The sequence below is a fragment of the Montipora foliosa genome, chromosome 8 (genome assembly GCF_036669935.1).
Source record: "Montipora foliosa isolate CH-2021 chromosome 8, ASM3666993v2, whole genome shotgun sequence".
NCBI lineage: Eukaryota > Metazoa > Cnidaria > Anthozoa > Scleractinia > Acroporidae > Montipora > Montipora foliosa.
The window spans coordinates 37,975,159-37,987,912 of record NC_090876.1 but is presented as its reverse complement, the minus strand read 5'-3'; the positions used below and the strand labels follow the sequence as shown (position 1 = coordinate 37,987,912).

General features: G+C 39.0%; 1 protein-coding gene across 13 annotated transcripts in view; it reads right to left on the bottom strand.

The window, feature by feature from the left end:
- LOC138012879 (D(1) dopamine receptor-like) overlaps positions 1-12,754 on the bottom strand; it is a 102,611-nt gene that overhangs the window by 27,666 nt on the left and 62,191 nt on the right. The window contains exon 7 of one of the 13 annotated variants that reach the window (XM_068859805.1): positions 8,538-8,591. The exons of 11 other annotated variants lie outside the window; for them this stretch is intronic. The gene's annotated coding sequence lies outside the window, so the exon portion shown is untranslated. Of the gene's footprint in view, positions 1-6,568; positions 6,770-8,537; positions 8,592-12,754 lie in introns of those variants that run through there. One more of the 13 variants, XM_068859811.1, reaches the window with a different exon arrangement.

Below are 12,754 nucleotides of genomic sequence, written 5' to 3'. Positions count from 1 at the left end.
AGCATTTGCGACCAGCTTTTTAATGTCACTATCACTAGACTCCAGAAAGCGAGTTTGTTTTTCTTCCATGTAAAATGAAAACTCTTCCGCTGCGTTTTTTTCCGCCGGCTTTGTTTCCTTTCAACGGAAGTGATTGCTATAGCATTTCGCAGGGCAAATATCCACTCAAACAGGGGTTATTTATGCGTGATAAGTGTCCCGTAAGTTTGCACCACGTGACGTAAATTAGCCGATACAATCGCTCGAAAATTAATGGGTTGGTTATAATATGTAGTAATATCCAGTGAAACTTCATATATTAATTACGGCGACGCCGACGTCGTTTGTCTTTCGCCTATTTCTCGAGAAACACTTGTTAGAATTTAAAGAAATTTGGCACGAAAATACTTTAAGAAATAAGTAATTGAAGTATTAAAAAAAATTGAACTTTAACATGTACAGAGGAACAATTCTAGATATTCCAGTAGACCTTAAACAAGGGATAATTAAAGATCTCCCTGTAAAATTATTATTTAAATAGTGTGGACATCGTTACAAGCTTGTTGCATGCAAATTATAAAGAAAATCTAACGACCAGATTTTCTGCAAATAAACAACACCGATTTTACAGGCCTATTCATCAATATTTATTCATGTTGCCATGGCAACGGCGTATCATCATTTTATCATCATTTTATTTAAATAATTTAAATTTAACAAAAATATATATATACAACACGCATGTAGCAACGCTAATCGGGGCGGGGTGTATAAGTTACAATAAAATTATTATTAAAATCAGGTAAATAAATAAATAGAATAAATAGGTATACAAATATATTCACAATTAGCTAGGATTTACATGAGAAGAGCAAGAACCTATAATAAGACATAGAACATAAGGAATTAATAATAATAGCTAGTAGAGTTTGATTAATGATAATTAGTAATTTTAAACATTAACGTAGAGACATCAACATAATCATCCTCATTACCAAGTACCGCAAGTAAAAATTGATGAATTTTATTTTTGAAAGGTTTTTTCCTAAGTTTACGCAGGTCAGGCTTCAGTCAATTCCACAACTTAGCTTTGAAAATGAAACACGAATTAAGTTGAATTTCAGTCTTGATTTATTAACATATAAATTACCAGCATCAGAAACTCTACTGTTATATGTATGAACGTCACATGAACAGGTAAAAACACCACAGATATTCTGAGGCGCAGAATTGGTAGATATGTCGTGCATAAGAGAACATACTGTTTCAAAATAAAGCATATTGAGGGGTAAGACATTAGCAGAGACAAACAAAGGAATAGCATGAGATCTATTACCAGTAAGGAACGTTAGCCGAAGAGCTCGTTTTTGTAAGATAAAGACCTTTCTGAAATAGACCTGTGCAGCTTGGCCTCAGGCAGCAATTCCGTAGTATGTATATGAGAAAATCAGAGAACGATAAATTTGGATTAAAGTATTTAGAGGGACAGAGTGCCTTAATCGTGATATAATTCCAACAACCCTGCTAATTTTAGAGGCAATGTAGTCGATATGATATTTCCAAGCCTTAACTTTTTATCGATGGGCACACCCAGGAACTTTACATAATCTTTGCATTCAAGAAAAGTATCACTATTTGAGGCATTATTGTATATCCTTATATTAATCTGATAGCTAAGCTTCTTTTGTGATGGTCTAAAGACGACAAAATTGGATTTTTTTTGCATTTATGGTCAGCCTATTTGCATTCAACTAGTCACAGACTTTCCGCAATTCGATGTTGGTTACACTTTCTAGTGACTTCATTTATGGCAGCTTAGCTATCAAAAAACCGAAGTTCGTGTTGTTAACTTGCTTGCTACCATTTTTGGCGACCAAAGGATCATGGGTTTTAGAGAAAAAGGTAAATGAAACATAGGTATCGAAAACTGTGTTCAGCCACCTTAACCAATGATATCACTGTTTTGCGGCGTTTTCGTCGACGCCTTCGTCGTATATCTTAAGCTCCCTACTCGCAATAGACCTTATTGCAGTTGAGCCTGCGGGCACATTTTCTTTTGTTTAACCCTTTCACCGCCAAAAATGCAAATTGACACTTATAGATTTTACTCTGTCTAACGCCAGACGATTTTACTTGTTAATGGGGGAGCCCTCGGCAGTGAAAGGGTTAAAACTACATGCAAAAGAGGCTTAAGGGTGAATTCAATAAGAAAAGGACCCCTTAGCTTCGTTCATGAGCCAAATCGCTGATAATTCCGATAAGGTCTACTGACCAGCTAGTAGGAGAGCAGTGTTGCGCAATCGCACGCGGTCAGGGATTCGAATCCCATTCAAGACTGGATTGCTTAATTTCATGCTTGTTTGCAACTTTCATTAATATGGCTGGATTTTAAGAGACCTTCTTATTGGAAGGGTTGTCAATACACTACAGTATCACGTAACAGCAATGTTATGGTACCACATGAAACACCAATTAATGCGCCCACTATTGTGGCGCAATAGGTTACTATGGCAACATGAAAGCTCTCTATATTTCGCCTTTACTTGCTTATATCTAAAAAATATAAAGAGACTCCCATATTTTATTCCAGAATAGTACTTAGCAATCTGAGATAGAATTATTAGCTTGCGCATCTGCCGGTAGTTTATGCGCACGGAATAAAGTTTTGGTGGCGGAGCCATTCCTCGCGGCTTCGCCGCTCGCGATAAGCGGCTCCACCGCTAAAACTTTATTCCGCACACCTAAAATACCGCGAGCTACGCAGGCTATAGCATTATCGGCAAAATTTTAAAAAAATCATAGGGAGCCAATTCTGAGTTGCGATGATCTTTCTAACCTTCATTTAATGTAAAGGAAAGGAAAGGAGCTTTATTTAAGTGACTAATCTTCTAGCGCTGTAGAGCACTAATCGGGGACACTGTAAATTGAAATTAACAAGTTAACGCAAATCAAATCAAATTTTGGTTTTTGAGGAGAGGGGAAAACCCGAGTACCCGGATAAAAACCTCGCGGAGCAGAGTAGAGAACCAACAAACTCAACCCACATATGACGCCGAGTCTGGGAATCGAACCCGGGCCACATTGGTGGGAAATAAGTGCTCTCACCACTGCGCCATCCCTGCATCATCCCTGTCCCTTCCGCAGATAAAAGATACGACATTAAACCACCTTCGCGATGCTATTATATTAAGTAGACTAATTTCTTACTTTAAAAAATTAAAGATGGAGACAAAGAAAAGATTCAGGAGTGAGAACTTCAAAATATACCCTATGCTTTACGCTACTAGACTGATTGCGAGGCTAGAGCTATTGAAAGAATCAAATTTTCAAAGTATTGTCATGAAGGTACCCAACCGTGATAAATCACCAAAAGGTTACTCGTTTTGAAAACGGTGCATAGGCCAAAACACTCGAGATCTGTGGCAAACCTCTGAGGATTTCACAACATGGCTCGAGCTCCGTGATGTCAAGAGATGCCAACTAGCTCGAAGACTCCGCGAAATAATTAAACACCTCCCTCAGGACGACATCTCACTGTTAACCTCTTTCGGTTCGAAGTGCCGCACAAGCGACCATAAAGTCTTGAAACAATGTCCTATTGAAAGGGAAAAAAGTCTCACCTTTTTCGGTAAGTGCCACTTACTGTGTTTATCTCAGTACATGTAATCAGTAATCACCGTGTGTTTGGTTAAGTGAAGTGTAGTCACTTAAGATTTTGATAGCTGTGCAACTGCTTATTGTCAGTGGCTTTTACACGTGCGCATGTAGGCGAATCGACTTTACTTGTGTAGGCGAATCTACTTTAAGTGTGTAGGGGAATCGACTTCAGTATAGGTGAATCGACCTGTAGGCGAAACGACTTGCAGGCGAAACGACCGGCTTCCATCGGTTCTAACGGTTTTAATATAACCGAAGTTAGTAAGGTTTTCTGATTTTATTCCATTGTTTTACGTGTCTGAAATAACACATTACTGGGTTCTATCGTTCATCTACGATTATCGTTAGGATACAATAACTACGATACGATACGATAACTTTGGAGGGGCAGATCGAATTAACCTATTACTGTAAAGTCGCTGTTACACGTTGAAACTTTCAGCTGAAACTTGTGTGCAATGACGCTCCGAAACAAGTTTCAGGAGGCATTGTACCCTGTAACATGGTCGGTTTCGTGAAACTTTTTTGAACTTCCGTTGCGAGACAAGTTCCACGAAAAGTAGAACCGCTTTCTACTCCTGCGAAGGGCGCAGCAATCGCCGCAGTGGTGATAAAACCCGGAGTTTCACTGTGTAACAACACTTCGTGAAACTGGTCTCGCTCGGTCTTGTTACGCTACGCTACGTAAGCCAATAAGAAACCGGCTAAGGCCATGTAAATAACATTTGATACCAGTTTCAACGTTCCCGAATGAGTTTCGACCTTTTATGTTACACGATGTGACGCCTGCTGAAACTCTTTTTTGCAGCGGCGTTTGCACATAACCTTCAGCTAAAAGTTTCAACGAGTAACAGCGGCTTAATTTGCAGCCCTTTGAGCTATACGAAGGAGGACAGACCACTACACCGGGAACTCCATGTCCCATTCCTTGCGAATAGTGTTTAGGTGCTTTTACGCCTATACAGGGTTATGAACATTGAAGGTTAAAGTGACGACGAGGTTAAAATGATCCACCGAGTAATTTCGGAAAATACCTATTCGGAGGAAGGTGGGCTAGAATTTTCGAATATTCGAATTTAGACTCTGGAGAAGCACTACTTTGGCCATCTCGGAAAAGTATTTAACTACTCTGAAGAGTGCGTAGAACTCTAGAATTTTAATGGCCTGAGAAAACGTCAACTATGAAAAAAAAAGCATAAAATTTGAAGAATTTGATACAACTTCTATCATTTTCACAAAAGTTTGTTTGAGAATTATCTTGTAATTAAGCAAACGTGTTCTAAATTTTCAGGAAAAAAGGACGACTGCTTAATAAAAGTTTTTGATACAGATCAGACACCACTTCACGATTGCTAGAACTTCCGGACGAGGTACCTAAAATTTTTTATAGACCTGAAGCTCCCTTAGCCGAACATCCGAACAGACCAATATATTTGACGGCAGCTATAAACTCATTAAACTAGCTTTTAAGGCATTGTGGAAACCATGTTAAGTAATTCTGACGAATTTAAATACATCCAGTCATTAGGTGGCTCTTCTCAATTTATGGTATCATATCCATATAATTTCCGTCCTAATATGAGCCGTTGAGAATATTCGAAATATGATGGATTTCTTGACAACAAATTCCTTCCACTCGACACAGAGATCGTAACCAATCTCAAGTCACCGTCTCCGCTTGCTTTTTTTAAAATTCAGTGTTCATTACAGTGTTGATATGGTCTCTTTGCGAAAGGCTTGGCAGTGAGACCAATGCCATTCATTCGATTTGCACTTACAACCTGCTGGTGTCTTAAAACATGCCCAACATTTTGAAGGTTACATTGATATTTGGTTAAGATGAGTCCCGTATTGTCGTCGTTGTCTAAAAAAGAACTCTTTTGTTTTAATATTGGACCGTCAATGTCTTATCGTGCCCGTTATTTCGCAGGCGTTTGACATGAAATCAGTCCCAACTCATTTCAGCGGTTGTTTACGTTACTCGTGATATGTGGCTGCCTTTTAATGAAATGTGACAATGTTTCTTTTTCGTTTCCCTATAGTGAGAGAGATCGACTGAAAGAGAATCAGGTTTAAAAAAGGTCATACGCAACTGAAAGGAATGCTATGTTTCGTCACACCTTTTTCAATGCTATCCCATCGAGTTCTTTGTGCAATGATAGGAAGGAAGGAAAAGTGGAAAATATAAATGAGTTAAAAAAAACATTTTCTTACAAAATTTGCTTTTTAAGAGGACAAAGGTTTTTTTTAATGTTTTTAGAATGTTTACCAAAAGTATAGAGATGAGGAAAGAAGGCTTTTGTGTTGATTCTTGTCATTTTTTTTAATGAAAAGTTACACACTCCATAAGACAATTACATCCGCTGTAAACTGTTGACAAAAGGTAAAGACGTGGAAATGACATAGCTCTCGCATTGAGACTTGTTTTTATATAAATATATTTTCCAATGAAATGGTAAAAGACGATTTTAAAAAGTTCACGATCTCCGCTTCCTGATCGTTTTCGCACTAGGCCACGATCGGCAAACGATTTTCCCTCTTTCCGGATTAGAAAAACAACACTGGGTACTTGAAAGGCTTAACATAAGAAAGCCGGCGTTTCAATTTTTGTCCAAAATGTTCGGTTTTACCGCAGAACCGAAACAATATATTTTAAAATTACCAAAGTAAAATATAGCAAATTTAAATGCGGTCATTTTTCCACAAATATACGCTTAAATTTTGTCACACGCTCTTTGAACTACTGTCGCGACGAATTAAATCAAATCGTTAATTTTTCGTTAGTTCATAGTTTTACCTTAACACTTAATTCTTTTTAATATTTTGAACTCATAACGTGAAAAAATGTACGTAAAGAAAGTCGGAATTCAAAGCTAAGAGACAAAAATACTCACGCTAGCTAACAGTAAAAAAGAAGACAAATTAGGCCTACCTGAAGTCGAATTTCTCGCCCGGGCCAGGTCTTTCAAAAGTCGGTACTTTTACTCTAACGGAAGCCGATACATTATTCTGTCACTGTTCTGTGTATTTATTCCAATCGATATTTTTTGTCAGCTCTGTTTGAATAAATCGAATCGCAACCAAAGTTGCCAAATACTCGCGTGCACTTTGCTAACTGCAATTACACTTTGCGTCACAACAATAAGATCGCCGACTCTTTCCGCAGCCTTTTTGACGTCACGCACGCGTCACGCACATCAGTTACGCTTCATGGTGCCTTTTATATATATTGGTGGGTTTTAATTCCTTTACAACTGGCGTTAGAAAATACTTTTGAACTACCTAACTATCGCATTCTGCGAAAACCGATTCCGTAACGTGCATGTTGGTATGTTTTGCAACATGATATCAAGGCGCTGTGCCTTTCCCTTCCTTTCGTTGAATTTGACACCATCGATTTCAATAAGATCACGTATTTTTGAGAAAAACCTATGCGTAGGTTTTTTACAAAAAAAAAATGATTGATATTATTTTATTATAACTTTAAAACAGAAAGGAACTGTATCACAATTCAGGCACGTGAAATTTTTTGCTGTTTCCTTTTAAACAGGCGCGTAAAAATGACAACTTTTATCTATACATCACGTTCATTTCTTTAAAATAATAGACCTCTGAACCTCTTACCAGAAAATATCTAAGAACATCCTGTAACAACAAAAGACACTCTTCAGCAGGATAGAGAGCTCTTGGGTCAAAGAAATTGCATTTTTTTGTAACCTCAGTTTGACGTTCATTGTGCGCCCACCGGATAAAAAAAGTCTCTGTTTCCAATGTGCACCTTTCAGCAGGTACTATAAAAATCCTCACGGAATACGATACAGTGATAATTGCGGTGAAAACACATCCAATGCTTTGCGTATCTTTGATTAGTCATTTTTTGATGTTCACAACTGAGTCATGATAATCACTGTTGAGTTGCCTCTTGACGATAAAATCAAAAGATAAGCCTTTACAATGAAACTTCGATTCCTCAAACTGTAACGGACGAGTCTGAAGTAGATACATACATCCACTTTATTTCAGCACGATAATGGTTAAAGCTAATGCTTATGGGGTAGCGTGGACTAAACCTGAACCTATTTGTAGTTTTTCTAAACTTGAACGTTCGCTAGAGAACAGGGAAACGTTTGAGTTGCGTGACCAAGAACGGCCTTGTTTTTCAATACAATTCTTGACACTCACAGATTTAGGCCAGTTCCAAACGCCGCTCCAGTCATGTGCCGAAAGTAACTCAATAAGGTTCGACTTAAGAGCGACTGATTCATACGTCGTACTTGTGGGTCGCAGCAAAATAACGATCAGGTAAGGGCTTGGAAGAGTATAACTTACTTCTATTGTGTTAATTTATGCGTTGCGTTCGGCACACGACCAGAACACCGCATGAATCAGTCGTCGCTCCATGTTCGAATAATGCGACAGAACCCGCCGAACTTAACGTTGTTTGCCGCTATAAACCTAACCTGCCGAACCAAGTTGATTCAAACGCCCCTCTTCTGCTGTGCTTAACTCAACGGCTCATCACTAGGGCGGCGTTTTGAGCAGACCTACGAACGGTTGTGTTTCAACACAATTAGGCTTTTGCTCACAGATTTACAAACCTTTTACGGTGATTAATTCGTGATTAAATCAAATTTTCATGCATGTTTCACTACCCACCGAAGCAGATCCAAAATGTCTTTAAAAACTAATCCCATCATTCGTCACGGCCGTAAAAAAGATGGAAAAAAAGTAAAAAAGCCAAATAAAACTCGATTTATTTCCTAATTTCACGAACGATTCGCAAAATGTCTTGACTTGAGACAGCGCAACGCTCGTACAGAATTCATCATGAATCATCTGGAAAAGATTTTCGTGAGTGATTTCGTTAATATATATATATAGTGAGAATAAAAGCAGTTTACCCAACGATGAACTCCCAGTAAGAGGATCCAGAGGATACGTGTCTCTCCGTAAATCTGTAGATAGGTATAATAAATAAAACGACGAAGAGACAAACTCTTGACAGTTCCAGCGTTTAATCGACGTTTCGGCCTTCGGCCTTCTTCAGGATAGTTTAAAAGTTAAAAATTAAAAAAGCTATATACAATGGTTGTGAGTGGCAGAGTTACGGGCTTTTATATAGTACACAAAAAATGGAAATTAAGGTTATGTAACAAAAGAAAAGTCTTAATTACAAGCTAGGCAAAACAAAAAACAATTTATAAAAAGGAACAAACAGACTAATTAGATGAATCGTGTTATTACGTAACAAACTCCCCATTGAGGGCCTCTGAGTGAATGTGCGGGTCAATGTCATAACAAGGTCCTCAGAGAGGGCCCCTAAACAATGTAATAGATTCCCAATCGAAAGCCCCTAAATGAAAAACCAAACACAAACATAACAGAATCCCCCAATAGAGTTTTTGAACAAAGACAACAACGACTAAGTGAAGGCTAACAAAACAAAAGGGCAAGATTACAAACTGGAAACATTCAAAGCTAGATGGGAGCTAACGAGGTCCTACAGACAGCAAAAATTACGATGATTACAAATTTGGGCTGAAAAGAATTTACACTACAATAGAGACAAAGTCAACTGTTGTAGCAGATACGATTCTTAACAAAAGGCGTGAATTCAAATCCAAAAATCGTATCTGCTACAACAGTTGTTCCCATGAAACACTTTTGCCTTGCGAATTCCCCGAAGGTCACGTATTCTAATTTAAAAGGGCACTGTGGTTCATGATGGATCCTGCACGAGCGTTGCGTTGGGGAACAGGGATGGAACGCAGGGCTCCTTCTCCTCCCACCAATGCGCCCTGAGAGCACTCGTGTCCCACCAATGTGGCCCGGGTTTGATTCCCAGCTCCGACGTCATATGAGGATTGAGTTTGTTGGTTCTCTACTCTGCTCGGAGAGGTTTCTCTCCGGGTACTCCCAGGTTCCCCTCTCCTCAATACCAGTATGATTTGACATGTATTTATTTCATTTGATTTCATTTGTGCACAACCCCACAAGCTATTCAGCTTTAGACATTATCGTGTGAAAATAAAGTTCTATTATTATTATTATTATTATTATTATTATTATTATTATTATTATTATTATTATTATTATTATTATTATTATTATTATTATCATCATCATGCCAAGTTTGCTCTTTTTAGGTCAAAACTGGGTAAAAATCTAAATCAGTACTTAAGCTTACACGTAGAACATTCTTGACAACCAACTGAGAAGATATGCAATATCAAAGACACGAGGACCTATTCCTATTTAGTTTTTAGCGACTTTTCTGAACGAAACTTGCACAAAAAACAGGCCAGTTTTTTCAAGTTTCAATGATAATCCATTTCCATCCTCTCCATCCTTCGCCGTAAACAGCAAAGAATATCTTCATTGCAACAAAACTAGAAAATTGTTTTTTTGGTCTTCATTCAGTTGATGCAAAGTCGTACGTCTTTTAGTGTTTTGAAGTTTGACTAATAGACCATGGCCATGAGGTTACCCGAGTAACGTGATTTGCCAAAGAATTAGGCTCGATTGCCAACCGGAGCCCGCGCCCTTACTCGAGGAGGAAGGAAGACTGCACTCGAGAAAGTACAATCGAGCCTACCAAAACGTCTGCTCGGTAAGGGGCTGATCATTTCCGGATTTCCGGATATGAGGCAGCACGTTTGTTCTGTATTTAATTTACGGCCTAAAACCGAAAGCACAAACCTCTAGGTGAACTTGATATCTGGAAAAGCAATGGTTTTAGCCGAGAGCAACAAATCAAAAGGTTTAATTGATAACAGTAGAGTTTACAGGTTTTTTTGCAACGTTTGGCCGTCCTGTGCTTTAATGTTCAGAGCGTAGAAGATACTATTATTCGTTTCAATACCTGACTTTCGATCATTTCCGGTAATCGAAATCGAAAAATCGTTAGATAACTATCAACTCTTTCACTTTCTGCCCACAAAATGTCCACTATATGTCTAAAATCCCTGCCGAATCTCACAGACAATATTTTCTTGGCCAGTGTAATGCAAATGGACCTGACATTTCCAAGGACTGAGTCCCTTTGGCAATGTCTTCAGAGCTCCAAATGACCATTGATGTAATCTTCCCTTCTCGCGATCAGCACTCCAAAATACGCATAATTCCGGCCGTTTTAGGAATAATAATAATGATCATCATCATCATTTACATTTTATTTTTATTTTTTTTACAGTTCCTGGGATATTGACTAGGTTTAGAACCACATGGCCTCTAGCTTACGCCTTCAGCGCACTAATGTGCCATTTTAGCCTATAGCATAATATACGTTTTTAACACTCCTGTACATAATAACAATAATAATAATAATAGTAATAACATCATCTATAAGTGGTTTACGTCTTGTCTACGGATGCCATTAGACAAACACCTGAATGAGTTATGATTCGATGGAAGGCGAGCAAAGGGGTGCAAAGTCAGACTGTAGCGGAACTACCGATGATGATTGACAGGATGGTTACTCAGGACTGTTACCGAGGAAAGCGCAACCTAAGCATGGTTTGGGTTGACGTCAGGAAAGCGTACGATTCTGTGGACCATAGTTGGCTGATAGAGATGATGGAAGTACACAGGCCTAGGATACCCGTCTGGATTGGCAAGGTGATTCAAAATCTAAGTGCAAGCTGGAACACAAAGATCGTAGCTACTACAAAGCAAGGAAAGGAGACGTCAGCCACCATCAGATTTAGAAAGGGACTGCCTGAGGGTGACGCCCTCTGTCCAAGCCTTTTTACTTTGTGTTTAAATCCCACTGCGTGGTTATTGAATGCTGCTGAGGAATACAAGTTGTCCAAACCTTTATTGAGCAAGGTGACTCATCTACTGTATGTAGATGACCTTAAAGTCTTTGCTGCCTCAGATGACCTTAAAGTCTTTGCTGCCTCCGAGTGTAAATTAAACAGGGTTTTATGAAAAATCTGTAATGCCATGCAAGACCATTGGAATTCAAAGAAATGCAACGTCATTCATGTTAGAAGAGGTAAAAAAGTTAAAGAGCTCAGGCTTGTCGAAACAATAGTGGTAAAGACCCTTACGTCAGGATTCAACTACAAATTCCTAAGAATTAGAGAGTCAGTGACACAACACGAGAATCAAGCACTTACAGAGGCAACGATGGTGTACTTGAAAAGATTGTCAGTAATTGTAAGCCCACTGTCAGGTTGTAATCGCGTTATCTCAACCAACCAGTTTGCTTTACCCGTGCTCACATACCCTATACGTGGACACGGAAATGGCCATTAGCAGAACTAAGGAACATAGATAGACAGACAAGAAAGATCTTCAGTGAAAACGGAGGAAAACATCCACTAAGCTTGAGTCCACGGCCGTGTTATATCTCCCCAGACAGAAAGGTGGTCGAGGTTTATGGTCTATTGAACAAGAGTATAAGTTGATCAAGATAAAAGCGGCTATCAAGTTACATGAGAATTCAGACTCCATGATGAGAACTGTCCAACAATTTGAGGAAAGATCGGCAGAAAAGGCCGGGATTCTCCTCACTCATTAAAGACGCAAAGACGTTTGCTGAGGAACTAGGGATAACTCTGAAGTTGAATAACCGCGAACCATCATGCAGCCCATCGGAAGCACCAGATATGAAGATCAAGGGACAGCAGATTAAGAAACATCTCAAGAAGGCGGTAAATGAAAATCTTATGGAGAAGATCGAAGATCAACCTTGGCAAGGAAACCTACTGAGATCAAGATGGCAGGATGATCAATTGAGTTATGAAAGCTGTTTTGCATGGCTACATGCGTAATTGGACGTGCGCTCCTACCCACTGCATTGCAGGTATAATGGAGTTAAACGAACAGTTCCCTCCAGCTAAAGTCTACTCCCTAGCACAGTCAAAATACTTAGAAAGACACAATTCGGCGCTGAAGTTGCTTTTCTTTGAGCTGCTTAGGGATCTCTAGCTTGCTGATAAGGTTCCTCCATGATTCTCTCAAGTGAGGCCTAGATCACTCTATAAGTCAACTGATGCAGAAGCATTTTGGGACGTACCGGTATATGCTGATCACACTTTCAATTTGTACGTTCTAATCGGGTGGATGTGGGCCTTGTTGATCAGAAGAGCAAGAAAGTACAAATGGTTGAGAT